Source organism: Periplaneta americana, chromosome 9, assembly GCF_040183065.1.
Source record: "Periplaneta americana isolate PAMFEO1 chromosome 9, P.americana_PAMFEO1_priV1, whole genome shotgun sequence".
Classification (NCBI taxonomy): domain Eukaryota; kingdom Metazoa; phylum Arthropoda; class Insecta; order Blattodea; family Blattidae; genus Periplaneta; species Periplaneta americana.
In genome coordinates, this window is record NC_091125.1 from 77606729 (window position 1) to 77619801 (window position 13073).

Here is a 13073-nt window from a genome sequence, read left to right on the forward strand (position 1 = left end):
CACCAACACGATAATTATGAACATCGTTATCAGCAATGTCATCATAATCGTGATGGTTATCATCATCACATCACCACCACCTCCATCATCATCATCATCATCATCATCATCATCATCATCATCATCTTCACTATGGCTATCAAAATAAGTATCGTTCTACATTGTCATCGTATTGTCAACTAATTCTCTTAATTAATTTCAGTTGTTTAAATGGGACGTAAATGAATCATTACAGTTGTAACTACTGAAATTCTGTTTGTTTTGAGCTCATTGGTATTAATAATTGATTAAATGGAGATCTTACTCGTGTTAATTATGTAAGCCTGTGCAGCTTACAGCTGTTTCGGTGCTATTCGACACCATCCTCAGAGCCTACTAGATCTCGGCGCTATCTCAACTTCGCTGCCTGTTGTGTGGGTGCGTTCGTGTGATGAAGAGTTGTGTCATAGTGTGTGTGTTCTGAAATTGATCTGTGTGTTGAGAATTTGATTGGGGTGTGTTTTAGTGTGTCTGTATATTTCACATTGTTCTAGTGTGTTGAGTTTTTGTTCAACATACCCATGAGTCAACAACACTACAATGAAGAAGTGAACACAATCATATACATAGCACAAGAAAATGGTTACAACCCAAACATAATAGACAACATCATAAGGAAGACAAAACAAAAACTCAACAAACACAAAAACACAACACAAACACAAGAACACAAGAAATACATCACACTAACATATGAAAACAAAAACACTGACAAGATCGCATCCTCATTCAGAAAACAGAAATACAACATAGCATACAGAACAGAAAACACACTACAAAGACATCTCAACACACAAACAACACAAACAAATAAATACAACCACACAGGCGTATACAAACTCACATGCAATAGTTGCGACAGTTTCTACATTGGAGAGACAGGCAGATCATTCCAAACTCCATAAAGAGAACACATTAAAGCAATAACCAGAGGACACAATACATCTACATATGCCGAACACATAACTAATGCTAACCACACATACAATAACATAAATACAGACATGGAAATCCTACACATACAACCCAAAAACCAAAAACTCAACACACTAGAACAATATGAAATATACAGACACACTAAAACACACCCCAATCAAATTCTCAACATACAGATCAATTTCAGAAAACACACACTATTTGACACAACTCTTCATCACACGAACGCATCCAGACAACAGGCAGCGAAGTTGAGATAGCACCGAGATCTAGTAGGCCCTGAGGATGGTGTCGAATAGCATCGAAACAGCTGTAAGCCGCACTTGCTTTCATAATTAACACGAGTAAGATCGCCATTTAATCAATTATTTATATTCAAGTGTTAAAAGTAGTGTACGAAAAATTGAACATGGATCATTGGTATTATCATTTTACAAATTATATTCGGTTAGTACTAGCAACCATTTCTCATACAAGGTGAGCTAATGAAACGGGCGATTTTAAAACTTTAATGTTATTGCACTGATTACTTTGAAACGAAACTTTAACTTTACATTTAAAGTATACACAATAGCATTTACCTGTACCTCATGAAATTCTTATTTTCGTAACACTGCATCCCGCAGATGGGACCGATTTCGTTGCACACATTCTTCAAGTCTAAGTCTAGCCGCGTGACTGATCGCACCATCCTGTTGAAATCACGTGTGATGAGATGATTATTGGCAATTTTTGGAGACAAAAGCCTTAGCCGACTGAGCTACACCGGTGGCAACTAATCTTAATCTTCATGAACTAGGTTCAGTCGACATAAAGATAATTTATATAATGCCGTAAAAAGAGTTGAAATTGTAATAATATAACATCCAATGTGTTGGAATAACATTAATCTTCCAGGGCCATATTCATAGACATTCTTAGCGCGGGCTTCCGGTAGATGATCAGCGAACTAAAGTTTTTCGTATTCATAAACCAGTGTTAGCGATATGATATGATATGAATCCTGTACAAGTAATCAGTCGATAGCCGGGGCTAGTTTAGCACGCTCGTAGCGCGGGCTAGCGAAATGTATAGCCTATGCAAAGCACCCCAAGACTCTAAAGAGAATGTTATAAGAAGAACGACAGTATATTAATTACGGATAAGTTTTATAAATATTTTAAGCAAGTAGACAGCTAAAATTAACCTGTGAAGGAGATTTTATCATTAATCTCCGTTTTCTTGTCAAACACGTTGCGTTTGTTCATACTTCAAAACCGCCAATTACAACAGGAATTTACCCTTCAAGCTGCACCGAATACTTGTGGTATAAACTGAGCATTCGTGACCTGAATGTTACAGAAGCCAGAAGAAATCCTCAGCTATTCGGGTCACTGCATTAGAGAGCATATATATGAAGAGTCCACTGCAAGAATGATGGATGTGATTTGGAATACATTTGAAAATTTGAAATGCTTAGCGCTCAAAGCTTAACTGTGATTTTTCGATCACTACTGGACAATGACTATCGGTGTCAATGTCATATAACTCTGTATGTACATTCTATAATATGTCTTAAGCTATGCATTGACAGTCTTGGTTCATTTTCGACAAGAAAGTGACATCCAACATTCTTGCAGTGGACTCTTCATATCTTTACTCGAAGTTCCTACGTAGTAGATGCTGCACTGACGTGAATGTGCACGTTGTTGTTTATGAATGATAGAACTACAGTAGAGCATCGATTATCCGAAACAATTGGGGACGGAGGCTGTTTGGATAACTGATTTTTCGGATAACCGATCATTTACAAAAACAAATTGTGCCGGTGTCATAGGAGCAGTATGAAATAAAGAAACACTGATATTAAACACAAAACTGTACATGTATATTTTGTATCACACATCTTACAAATAAAACAGAGAACTGACTAGCCTAGTTTTGACAAGTTCAAAAAGACCATTAAGTAGGAAATACAGTTTAGGAAAAGAAGTCCAAAATTGTATTTCCTTCAGAGCTGAGACTCGTTTTTTGCAGCCAAATCTCTCAAACAGCACTAAAGGAACTTCTACATGGCGAGCGCGCAAATTTGGATTTTCCGACTGGAACGCTTTCGGTTAACCGATGTTTCGGTTGATCGGTATTCGAATAATCGATGTATACATCTACCATAACATTGAGATGGATGTGTGGTCTAGATCAGTTTCTCTACCACCGTGGCCTGGTATCAGTTCTATCGGACCGCAAGATATTCTCCTGCAATTTATCATTTTGATTGTCTAAGCATTTTCCACGAATAAGTATTTTATAGTAGAAATATTCTCGTGATAATTTTCGTAATTTTGTCGAAAAGCGCATATCCAGATCGTCTCTAAATTCTTAAAATCTAACTAAATAACATCTATGTAGCAAATGACGGTGACCAAGCCATTTATTTTTTTAATGGTCGGGAATCTTTCATCATTCGGGAAAGGGAATATCGTTGTCTGTGATCATAAAAATTGCCCGAAAGCCGATTACAACAATGGGCAGCGAATCCACTTAATATAATCGAAGAAGGAAACAATGTAATGTTCCAGTAGTACTCAGATTATATTATAGAAGCAAACGATTTCAATTCACAGGTTTCAGTCTCAGATATTATTGCAGCCCACTTGAAAATGTTTTCGTTTTAAAAGTACTATCCCGATCATGAGGATCCTCGCAGACAAAACATGTGAATTGTGAACCCTTTTGTTGAACAAAAAGAGACAGCCCTTTACCATGGATAAACTCTTCAAATTCTTGAATTATCATCAGACAAAGAACTGGAAAGTACTTTTAAATCTGTGAGTAATTCGAAATTCTGGATTAGACTGAAAAATGAATATGTAAATTTGCATGAAATAGCAATCAGATTTCTTCCTTTTTTCCACCACACATCTTTGTGACACTACATTCTCTCCCAGGACTGTGGTTAAAACGAAGCAGATAAAATACTTTTAGCAAATTATGGACATGAAAAATGATTGTCTGTCGAATGGGATTCTGTTTAGTTTTATTGATATTCATTCTGAAAAAAAAAACTGTTCACATGTGTATGTGCTTCCAAATATTGAAATGACCTCTGCAGCTAAGTTACGTAGCAAAGGGAAGCGGGAACAATTAAGTGATTCGTAAAAGGTACCTTTCTCCTTTTTTTTGTTGTTCCAGTTTTCTGTCACACACAAGACAAAAACGTTGAAATATTTGTGACTTATGGAACATTTGTCTGACTGATCTGTTTATGAAAATAATACTAGTATCTTCCAACCTTTAATTCTTATCCGATTTTATAATGTTTTATACTCATTCCTCATTATTAACGGATATATTAAACTGTCAGAAATATGTATAAATTGAGACCCACAATACAGAATTTTCTTGAATTTGTACGATTTTTCAACAGTAATCTCACTAGAGGTTTTGATTTATCTAGAGAAAATCAAAACTCGAGTGAGATTTAATTGACTATTACGCGATTAGAAGAAAGTATATAAAGATTAGAAGTAAGGAAGTACTCCAATACAATAAAATATTAATTGACTTACGAAAATGCAACTGTTTTCAAATGTATTATTGTACCATCTCAACATTACAAATATTACTCTAGATGGCAGTAGTGTGTTATGATCAGCTGTTTTCTTGTTATCAGTTGTTTTCTTGTTATGGAATCTTCATTGAACTCTGTGGACGGTTACTACTCAAGAAGGCTTTGTTGATTCAGTTTCATTTTTATTAAAGCAGTTGCATTCCACTTCAATTATCCGGATCCTAGTAATCAGAGTCGCTTGACAGATGATTTTCTATTAATCTGAATATTAAACAATCTCTTATACGTGACTATCCATAGTATCATATAGCAGAAGCTAAAACATAACCTAAATAATATAAACAAGTGTTAGAAAGGTTTTAATTAGGGATGATGAAATAAACGAGAGAAGTTTTAATTAAGGACGATGAAATAAAAATTAAGCATGAATAACTTTAAAAGAAACAGTAATTGAAGGTAAAATTTTAAAATTTGAATGTTTTAGTGGTTGGTGGTTCAGTTGATGTTATATTGGACGTGTGCGTAAAAGAAGTGGAACTCGTTGATGTTCCTCAACTTATTCAGGATTTCCGAATGGTGCTCTTCATTTATTTCTAATAGGGTTTCAGGGAAGATGCATAGCTATGACCAGTGATCTTTATTAATTTTTGTTCTGGAATGCCAATGCGAGTCACATTTGAAACTGCTGTACGTCGACTGGAGTGGTTTGTAATTTTCTGTTTTTTGACGTCCAGACCAGTGCAGTTTGAAATGTTAGCAAACAAAGAAACAAATGCTAGGGTAGTGATAAAAACAAACAAATGCTAGGGAAGCGATAAAATTAAACAAATGCTAGGGATGCGATAAAATTGTGCGATAAGCAGCCATGATTGGTTGAAAGACATCCTTTCGTACCGTTTTATTGGTCAAAAGTAATATGATGTAGTACAAGGGTAATGGTCATTATAAAATATTTTTACGATTGGCGGTTTAATTCTATCCCCTACTGCAGGTAATCTCGCATGCCAATCGACCAGGATGCAATCACTACAGATTCTATTCGGATTCACGCATGTGGGAATGTTCTGCATTTATAAATAATCGAAACTCCATTCAGGTTAAACAGGGTTTAGATTTTGAAATGTTCATACTGAAACGTTTGAAATTCTTTCTTTTCCAGTTGTGTCTGTTGTCGAACTCTGTGCAGTTTGTGTACTTAGGATGTTTCAATTCAGAAACTTGCTAAGTCCAGACAATTCTCCAAACTTGGACGATGCATAATACAGCTTGAGTGGCAAGTTTTCGCATCCAGGCGTTTCAGAAAGCATGACGTTTGTATGAAACTGTCGCTCTTCAGTTAGGCGAGCTGATTTATTGATGAGCTGTGTGTCATGAAACCGTTATTGATGTTTAATGTAAACAGCTTTAAATTGATGTCAGCGTCGTAGTTTTATTTCATATAACGCGTTCAAAACTCTCTGATATAGAATGTAAAGGCTACAGTCGCTAATAATTCGAGAAGATCTTTATGAGATTTTAGAGCTTTAGGATATTTCGATTCTAATGAGTTTTAGTACATTTGAGCCATGTTGTAAAACTGAGATCAGAAACAGTTTATTCATGCTAGCGAATAGGAAGAAGAAAGGACAATATAGAAATACATAGCAATCAGAAGTAGGTTATAATATTTACTTTATATATTGTATTTCGGAGTTACCGAATATATATTGTTAATACTATTTAAAACTTTAATCTAAAACCGTAGAAAATGTTTCAAGTAACGTAGAATAGACCCTATCACGCTGTACATTATAATAATGTAACAATTATATGCTGCAGAAGTGGTTTGATTTCCATTTATTCAGTATATGAAAATAGCAGTAGTGCCACAGTCTAGTATATACAGTCACGAAGATTGAGTTGTGAGGTTGCTGGAAACAAGAGACTGTGCCGGTACTATTTCGCATTGTCTGTAATAAGGCGATAGTAGCGATCCTAGTGGTTATCAACTATCTATGGATGCATATTTACTACGTATTGAGCTTCATGACTGTATATACTAGACTGTGGTAGTACCTCAATAATCCGAAATATAAGGAACTGGGATATTTCGAATTACACTGGACAATAGCCAAAATGTTACGGAAGAAAATAAGCGTTTCCTTGTACAAAGAACGATGATACTTCAGTGTATCCTCCATGTTCACGTAGGTCTAATTTTTTTTCCGAACAACTCTTTCTAAATAGGTACTTTTCACCGATTGATATTAAATGTTATCGAATTTAATTCTTTGTGTGATGTAATTTATTTAAAATCTACAACATAGAATAGGCTAATAATCTCTGATTCAGATTCTGGCTGGTATATCTATTATCAGGCAGTAAATCTCAATTGACGATACGTATCAAAGGAAGAACAATAATTCTTTGTATACGGTAAAGATTGGTAATATTGTGATACTAATAATATTATGATAGTTTTTTTAGAATTTTTTACAATCTTAGTGAGCGATAGGAAGATCGGTTTTTTGCGTCAACGTTTTAAGGGAATTTTCATAGAAAGTTTCTAGACATAACCGGTCTCGCTCAGTAAAATTGTAAAAAAAAAATCTCAAAAAGAACTGTCATAATATTTTTAGTATCACAATGTTACCAACCTTTACACTCTATCTGAAAACTGATTAGTATAGTAGTAGTATATAAGCTTACATTTATTTAACCTGGTAGAGATAAGACCATCATCCCCTCTATCAGGGGATTACAACTACAATATTAAGAATACAACTACAATTATAATTGCAATTAATATTAAATTTACAAATACAATAAAAATCAAAGTACTGAAAGATTAACTGATTAATAAAGACTAGATACTGTAGTTTATTGTAGAAGTTAAGAACAAAGAAAGATTAGTGAACTATGTTACTAGTCAGCGATGTATGCAATTTAGGAGGAAAGAAACTGGCGAGCCTAATCCATTATCTCTTGACTTAGTTGCTTCATGAGTGGTGGCTTATTGGTGTTACTAATGAGGTTCGAACCAGCCTTCGGATTGCTAACTAAACACACTGAGCTAAACTTTTTAACATTAAACACGGAGTAGGCCCTACCTATTTATCGAACAAAATCTTTTCCATGTTAACCGCTTTCGGTTTAAATAATTATTTGCCAATATCCCTTAGTATGCGACGGGCTCTTTATTTTCTCCTCAATATGGAAGTTCCGAAATGTTGCAAGCTTCAAATTTATGACGCTGCCGTAACATTCACAAAGCGAAACACGATAAATTTTCTGTCTGTTCTTCCTGTAAAGCGAAATACGATCTGAAATAGAGTAAGCCATTACCATGTAACCAAAGTAACAGCCGGGCTGGGGAAGTAATCCCCTCGATAATCAGAAAGAGAAACTGAGTTAACTGGTGTTGGGCCGACGAGCACAACCAAATTAAAAGTTTAAGTGAAACACAAGCATTTCAGCTTTGTGCATGTAGCATTTTATCCTATAAACGCAAAATACTGCACCAGTAAGTTCTGGCAAACAGTTCTCGTCCAGAGAGTACGGTCGAGGCACACGTACTCTCAGAAAAGAAATACAGCATTGGTTACTCAATTTTAAATATTTTTGTTATTGCATACTACCAAAGTTAGTATCTAGGAACTCGTATTACTTATATTTAAGGCATTTTATTAATACCAGGAAACAGATTTTATCTATTAAAATTGTATAAAATACGTAAATACATATTTAGTTATTTTTATCTGAATATTTAATTAAATATGGACTTAAAGATTAACAATTTTCGTTTAATTAGAATATGAAATGTTTCACTTCTCATTCATTAATCACTTTTTTAAATATGAAATTAAAATAATATGTAATCTTTTATTCTCTGCTACAATAACAATGGATTACGAAAGTAAATAATATCCATCTCAATATAGACTACAGTGCGTTTCGAAAGTCACTCATATTTTCTACTACAGCTAAATGGAAATCGGGAAACGTATTATTTGTCTTTCTTGTGTTAAACTTTATATTATCTTGTTAACACTACACTATACAAACACACCCCCACAGGAAACAAAACAAAAGGCGCCAAGACCAGCAACAATATGACCAATAGCAGGCTGAAACATGTTAACAAGGTAACATAAAATTTAACACAAGAAAGGCAAATAATACGTTTTCCGAAGTGATATAGTGTTAAAAGTTGTGTAATCAATATGTATAAATGGAAATAGTCGACCTGGTTGGCGAGTTGGTATAACGCTGGCATTCTATGCCCAAGGTTGCGGGTTCGATCCCGGGCCAGGTCGATGGCATTTAAGCGTGCTTAAATCCGACAGGCTCATGTCAGTAGATTTACTGGCATGTAAAAGAACTCCCTCGGGACAAAATTCCGGCACATCCGGCGACACTGATATAACCTCTGCAGTTGCAAGCGTCGTTAAATAAAAAATAACATTAAATGGAAATGTTTTTCGGGAAATGCTCGAACAAGTAATGCAGTATATTTTAAAAGACACCTTTTCACAAAAACAAATCATTATTAATATCGTTGTTGTGCGAGTTGTAACGTCATCGGAAACATTTTTAAATGACACCCTGAATTTTTCTGTATACCATCTAAAAGATTTTATTATTTTCCATGATTACGCAAGCTATGAATTGTTTCATATAACAAACGTTACCACTGTGTTTGTCTCTGCAAGTATTTATAATTCAGTCCAGGCAATGTAGTATTAAATCGATGTTGAATTAGCCAGGAAATACAACCTTTAAACATTAAACCTGAAACACTGCACATGTACATTGAAATATTTGTCACAAAAATGACGGAAAATAGCTGCTCGTGAATCGCCAGAGTAGTTCATCATCTTCGTAAGAGTAAGCCCGTAATAGACCAATTTGTCCATGCTTTGAGAAGCAAGCAGCAGTAGTAGACGCTAATAATTATTACTATTTAATAATATGCTTAAACTTGATGATAGACTGTTAGTACTATATCATTCGCACTTCATTTCAATACAATAATACTGCATTGTACTTACGATTTTGTTGTGGTCAATAATTTGCTCTTCACTTAATTTAATATCCTCAATTCCGGCTTATCCCCATAGAGCACAATTGCCCCTGCATTATGGAGAACTTGGCTTCTCAAGCCCCGTTGAATATTTATGCACACGGCCAGTATTACGACAAGCTGCTGGGTTATTCCGTAAGCCTGACTGTTCTATGCATCCGTCGTTCTAGACTTCATGATCTGCTGATTAAACATTCGACTTCAAAAAGAACTCAGGATTTTATGTACACTGGCGTTGAAAGATATCTGACCTACAATTTTCTGTTCGTATAAACGAACTTTCTAACCACTGGATAAATTCCAACCAAAGATATAACAAATTGATAAACTTTGAAATAGTTCAAGTTCTCAATAGATGACACTAATTGAGAAGAGTAAACATTGTTGGGAACATTATTATTATTGTTATTATTATTATTATTATTATTATTATTATTATTATTATTATTATTTTTATTAACTATTAAATCGTCCTTTTTCCTAGCCGATTTATAATTTCGATCAAAGAAAACGTAGCTATATTAGTCACATTTTTTCAGTTGGTCAGTGATTAGATGTTGGCAAAAGTGTTGAGTATTAAAGACACAGTCCGTTGATGTGAACAGATCTAGTAGGAGGAGGAATGTGTTTAAATTGTTTTCAGTTTAATGTTCAACCATTATATTCATATCCATACACAAAGAACCATGTAGGGTAAATATTGGTAAATGAGTAATATTGTGATAGTTCTTTTTTAGAATTTATTACAATTTTACTGAGCGAGAAGAAGATAGGATTTTTATGTCAACGTATTAAGGGAATGTTCGTGGGCAAGTTTTGCACAAAACAGATCCTTCTTTCGCTCAGTAAAATTTTAATATATTCTCAAAAAGAACTATCACAATATTATTCGTATCACAATATTACCAACCTTTACCCTATGTGCTATATATATTATTTCATTTAAACTGACGTACAGTTACCCTGAAAAAGAATGAGACAATTCTTGATCGTCGGAAGTTAAAGTTCTACAGCGCGGTTCACTCGATATCGACGTAATGATACATAACATGACAAATAGAACAAGAATTGTTATAAGGACCACAACAAGGACAAGGACCAGAATAAGGATCACGAAGAAGACTGCCATTTTATGCCAGGATTTCACAACATAGCTCGAGTCACAAAAATATCATTGCTTCACTATACCGAATGGCAAATGCCTGCTAAGGGATCTACATTCTGGACTGCTGCTGTCACTGTCTTGTCTCGTTAGCTCATATAGTAGCGTGTCGGTTCCGCTATATAAGCGAAACGTCTCGTGTTCGATCCCGGGTAAAACTTTTTTTTATTGAGGTGTAATTAATTTGTTCAGAGTTCCTCGACTGTCTAATTTGTCGAAAAATAAGGAATAATTTATGCCCAATTTCTGGGTCTTACAAGTGGGCTGAACCTCGTCAAAAAAAATCTTACTTGCAAGTTAAAAGTATTCTTCCTCAAACAAAAATCATAAGAAACAAAAAGAGACCTGTTAACTTAAAATCTTGTCCACATGCCATCAGCTTCTATTACAGCTCTAAGTCGATCCGGCATGGATGACACGAGATTGTGGAATAAGTTCTGATCCCCGGCGAGATCTTCCCAGGTGTCAACAACTTGATCCCACAATTCGTCTCGATTTCGAGGGCGTCGGTGGGCATAGGTGGCTATCCTTCTCTTTTGCAGTTCCTCCCATAAATTTTCGATGACATTCAAATCAGGTGACTTTGGAGGCCAATTAATGATTTCGATCTCGGGTCTCCTTTGAAACCATCTTTGAATGCTTGCAGCATAGTGCACGGGATGGTTATCCTGCTGGAACAGCAATGTTCCTTCGGGAAAACGTTCTCGGGCGGAGGGAAGGAATAATTTTCCAGAATGTGCTCGTAAGTTCCCGCATTAAACCGGCCATCGAAGCGTTCTATAACGCCAGGTCCATCGTAAGACATCCACCCCTAACACGATATGCTAAAGCGCCCCGATCTTTCACGTCGGTGTACATAGCGCTGGTCATGTCGGAGACCATCCTCACGATAGACACGGACAGGACCTTCGTAATCACTCGAGATGGTTGTTTCGTCGGAGACAATTACATTTCTCCAATCGAAATCCACTCGATTGGTAGCGAAGGCAAGATGGTCGACAGCTTGTGCTTCCCCCAATATTTCCATTTGCGCAGCCCTCCGGCTCCTAATACCGCGGTTCCTCAACCTGCTGATCACAGTCTGTGAAGAGCCGGGAAAGTTAGGTGCTGCTCTTATTTCGTTAACAGTCAGAAAGGGGTCCTGTCGAACTGTCTCGAATAAAAGAGCATCCTCTTCCAATGAAGATATCCGCGAACGCCCAGGAATAGGGCGATTTTCGACCTCCCCTAAATTTTGGTAACGATGAACCCACCTCGCGGCTGTACTTCCAGGAACACCGACCAAACGGCCAGCATATCTAGCCCCATATCCAGCCTCAACTAGAGCTATAACTCGCTGTCTCATGTCACGTCGGTTCGCCATTACGATGAGAAATGAGGGATGACGATAATACTTTAGTGTAGACAATGACTATTTAACGTGATATAGAATTATTGAAATAACAGGCATCTTGCATAGTAAGAGTTAATAAATCAACCCTAAATTAAATATCTAAATAAGAGGATATAACAGGAAGTCCAATTGTTGCGAAAATAATCGAATTAAATCCAATTACATTAAGTAAACAAACCCCAAGTTATGACACCACATTGCTACAGCTAAATTGTAGGTAATTAATAAGGAGCGGATTCCTATGTAATTAAATATTCTTTTTGCGTGTAATAAAATACAATTAACAAAGTTAAAATTTCCGAACATGAAGTTTCAAGTTTAAAATCCGAATTTTATTTCACATAAAAACACATATTTTTACAAAAAAATTATGTAAATACATATTTTCAGGACATCTATTATAAACACATAAATCTTGGAGTTTTTTTACATAAATAATTTTTTATAATAACTTTTAAATATTTTAAAAATTAATCAATTATATCACTCAGAAGTACTTTATTTTTTTTTTAAGAATTCTTGGTTGCTTCGTGTTTCTAAGCGCTGTGTGGTGTATCTGTGATCTATTTTCGTAATAGTATCGCCTCAAGTTCTGAGAACTGCTAGGCAGCATATCAGTGTTGTTATTAGAGAGGAGAGATCTTGTATCACAAAATTAGGAATGTTTTTGTTGCTGAAGATGATTTCATTCCATGCTTTGTTTGTGAAACACAACAGATAAGAGCTCGGGTATGAACATTATTTAATTTAAACAAATCTCTTGCCTCTCGCTCATGTCTATCAAGTAAGGCAATTTATCTTGTTGTGATTCCCTGTTATGGGGCTTCGTCAATCAATATCCTTCAAGATACACTGAAAGATGGTTATTAAAAAAACGATTTGGCTTTCCTATTAGCAAATTTAAGCTTTTTGTGTGGCACCATAAAAAAAC

At 35.4% G+C, this 13073-nt stretch overlaps 1 protein-coding gene across 1 annotated transcript in view; it reads left to right on the forward strand.

Moving 5' to 3' along the window:
* LOC138705596 (uncharacterized) overlaps positions 1–13073 on the forward strand; it is a 410492-nt gene that overhangs the window by 76699 nt on the left and 320720 nt on the right. The gene's annotated exons all lie outside the window — the stretch shown is intronic.